At 39.8% G+C, this 3,863-nt stretch overlaps 1 long non-coding RNA gene across 1 annotated transcript; it reads left to right on the forward strand.

Annotated features, from left to right (window-relative positions):
• Positions 1–299: 299 nt before the first annotated feature.
• LOC126994726 (uncharacterized) lies at positions 300–3,341 on the forward strand. Its single transcript, XR_007749526.1, has 3 exons — positions 300–778; positions 1,080–1,167; positions 2,498–3,341. It is a non-coding gene; the product is annotated as an uncharacterized LOC126994726 (long non-coding RNA).
• The last annotated feature ends 522 nt before the right edge of the window (positions 3,342–3,863 follow it).

A 3,863-nucleotide genomic window follows, 5' to 3' on the forward strand; every position in this document is an offset into this window, starting at 1 on the left:
ACAACACCGGCCTCGACCAATGAAACGGGCCCTAACAGGCAGAAGACAGTAAGTATGTTAACCTGTTACCGATAACGACTATACAGGGTGATTCAATATTGTTCCACCAAACTTTGACGATCATTTCTTTTGTCGAAAAAAACACATTTTATTATGTGGCAATTTTCAGGGAAATGCGTTATTTAGGAGATAGGTGACTAATAAGAAAGGTAGCACTAATGAGTTTGGATATTGCATAACTGAAGGCAAAGGCGTTTCAGTAGTATAAGTAAAAATGACATTTGATAGACTAGCGGCCATTCCTATTTATCCTGTAATAATGTTGTATCCTATCGGTCAATGAGCATATATTACAGTGTACTTGTCTTTTCTTGGCACAAATGTAGCAAGAAACAGCGCTGTTGGCAGTGCTGCATTAACGTCTCAAAGTACCATACGTAGCTCTAGCCAGCTGTCCGAACACATGAACATCTGCCTTACCCTGGTCCACGTATGTAGTTATTCTGATCGCTTTGTACACCTTGGACATGGGGTCAGTATCATACGTTTGGGAATTTCTTACGTATGGTATGTTGGTGTAATCATACATTTTATAATGCAACTCTTCTTCATCAGTAGCAGCTGAAAAGACTCAGTGTCTCATTGAGAGTAGCAACTGAAGTTTCATCGACGAGGTTTGTTTAGGTTTCGAAGCTTCAGTTAATTTGACTCCAAGCAGTACTGAAATCGTGGGTGGTATGCAGCCCTGATGTCAATCCATCCTCTGGCCCCCGTTCAGGTAAGTGAATTGTGAACTTCGGCTGAAATTAGTTCATAATGTATTTGATAGACATTGTGCCTAAAGGTGTTATAAGAGTACATGGCAATACATAGGTTAAAATACTCTTAAAATACTATTAAATGCCGTTTTGAAACTTGGCAAACATTAAATGTGGTATTACCAGTACTGCATTATTTTTTTTTAATACGTATCACCTGCTTCGTGAATGATTGAAGTACAGACAACAAAGATCAAGTCGGTAAATACCCCAGAGTTATAAATAATACACTGCATGACTCATGGTATTCATTTCTTTTAGATGGCGGAGCCGGTGACAACGGTTTTCGACTGATTACCAGGAAACCCTTCACTGTTGGTCACCATATTTGTTCCCCCTGTCAGTGCTAGTACGTATTACATTTCGTTTTGTATTGTTTGAATTACTTAGCATATTATAGGTATGATGTTATGTAATGTGTGGGGAGGTTCAACACATGCAGCTCTTTTGAACAGAGGATTCAGAGGCTTTTCGTCTCATCAGATCCCCTCCTCTTACTAGCTGTCTTCTACCTCTCAAGTTTCACCTCAATGTTGCTTCTCTCTCAATCTTCTATCGCTATTTTAATGCTAACTGCACTTCTGAACTTGCTAACTGCATGCCTCCCCTCCTCCCACGGCCTCGCTATACACGTCTTGCAACACAAGCTCACTCCTATACTGTCCAAACCCTTTATGCAAGAATGAACCAGTACCTTCTCTCTTTCTTCCCTTTCACTGGTAAACTTTGGAGCAGCCTTCCTGCTTCTGTATTTCCTCCTGTCTACGACTTGAGTGCCTTCACGAGGGGAATATTAAAACACCTCTGTAACCAAAATACATAATATATCTTTCTTTATGACTTGACTCTCACTTTAGGGAGCAGCGAGTAGCGAGCTTTTTTCTACCTTTTGTTTTTGCCCTTCAGCTGCATCCTTAGATATAAAAAAGACAAAGTTTTATAATCAAAGTACAAATACCTTGGTGCCAGTACTTGCGAGTATAATTATCTCTTGATACCCGTAGGTGATTAGTAATGTTATAAGGATGGATTAAGACATAAGTTTGATATGCCTAGTTCAGTATTTATTGTTACTACCGCCAAGGAGGTAATAGTAATTTTATCGGCGTCAGTGTATGATTATTTAATCGTATTTGTTTGTTTCGTCACAACATAACTCAAACATTTAGGATTATTTTGATAAGATGTTCCAGAGGTCGGAAATGATCTGTAATTTGATCGGTGTTAGTGTGTGTTCGTTTATTTGTTTCTGCACAACATAACTCAAATATTTGCGAATATTTTTATAAAATGTTCGAGAGGTCGGAAACAGTCTGTAATTTTATCGGCGTTAGTGCGTGCTCGTTTATTCGTTGATTTCTTCACAGCATAACTGAAATATTTAGGAATTTTATGATGAAATGTTCGAGAGGTCGGAAATGGTCTATGAAATCATCAAATTTTGAGTTATCCTGATGATCACCTGGAACCAGCAATTTTCCTAAATTAATCTTAGAAGGAGGTCAAGACACGCCAATAGTGAAAAACAAGGTTACAACATGACCCCCAGAACTGACGTAACATAATTAATTCCAGGCTGCTCATTGCGAACTATGAATGTCATTGCGGAGATCTACGCTTTCAGATTTTTTTTTTTTTTACGTTAGTTTGTAATGTGGTTTCCGTATTTGCCTTCACAGGTATTAAGAATGGAGCAATACACCTTCGAAGAACAGGCAGATATGCATATGACGTATGGTGCAGCACGTGGGAATGGTAGAGCAGCACAGCGGTTGTATGCAGCACAGTTCCCATTCCGACGTCACCCACATTATTCAACATTTGCTGCCATTCACAGACGACTTAGGGATTCTGGAAGATTCCGCCCCACCAGGTCCGACGTAGGTAGACCTCGGCATACTCGTACAGCACGTAATGAGGAGAAGGTGTTGGAGGCTGTTGCTACTAATCCTCGGACTAGCACTCGTGCAGTTGCGTATGAGGTAGGGATTAGTCAGGCATCAGTGTGGCGAACGGTACATGAGCAGCTACTTCATCCGTACCATATTCAGAGGGTGCAGGCATTAACTCCAGCCGATTTTCAAAGACGTAGAGAGTTCAGTCAGTGGTACATAAATCAAACCTCAGACGATGGTGCATTTAGTAGTTTAGTATTGTTCACTGATGAAACAACTTTCACTAGGACAGGAATGTTTAATACACATAATATGCATTATTGGGATGAGGAGAACCCACACATCACTTGCGAGAGAGCACATCAACAAAGGTTTTCTGTTAATGTGTGGTGTGGAATCCTTGGAGATAATTTATTAGGTCCTTATGTACTTCATGGCCGTTTGACTGGAGAAACTTATCTGCACTTCTTGGAGAACATTTTGCCATGCTTGCTCGAAGATGTACCCCTAACAACACGAAGAGCAATATGGTTTATGCATGATGGAGCCCCTGCTCATAATAGTCATATTGTTCAAGATCACTTAAATCGGACATTTCATGGTAGGCTGATCGCAAATAGGGGGCCCATTTCATGGCCACGCTCCCCAGATTTAAACCCATTAGATTTTTACCTTTGGGGTCAACTGAAAACCATTGTGTACGCAACACCAGTTGACAGACAGGAAGACCTACTTCCTCGAATTCAGGCTGGCTGCGATCACATTCGCAATCTTATGCCTCGTGTTCTGGGACGTGTTCGGAATTCCATGATCCGCCGTTGTAATCTCTGTATTGAGGTAGGGGGCAATCACATTGAACATCTATTGTAGATGTTCTGGGTTCTGTTTATTTATCCTAATGAACATAGGATATTCTCATTAATCCTGAATAATACATATTGCCATGTTTTATTGTTTAACGTGATATACAGAAAACTACATAATGTATGTACAAACTGAATAATTGAATGTACCTGTGTTTTTTGTTAAATTTTTTCATGTTCAGTCTTGATAAGTAGGGTGGATCTGTACTGTCTAAACTTGGAAGCAGTTTACTTATTGCCTGTAAAATAAACATAATGTTACTCTACTGTTTTCTTTTCTCTATATG

This window comes from Eriocheir sinensis, unplaced genomic scaffold (genome assembly GCF_024679095.1).
Source record: "Eriocheir sinensis breed Jianghai 21 unplaced genomic scaffold, ASM2467909v1 Scaffold857, whole genome shotgun sequence".
Classification (NCBI taxonomy): domain Eukaryota; kingdom Metazoa; phylum Arthropoda; class Malacostraca; order Decapoda; family Varunidae; genus Eriocheir; species Eriocheir sinensis.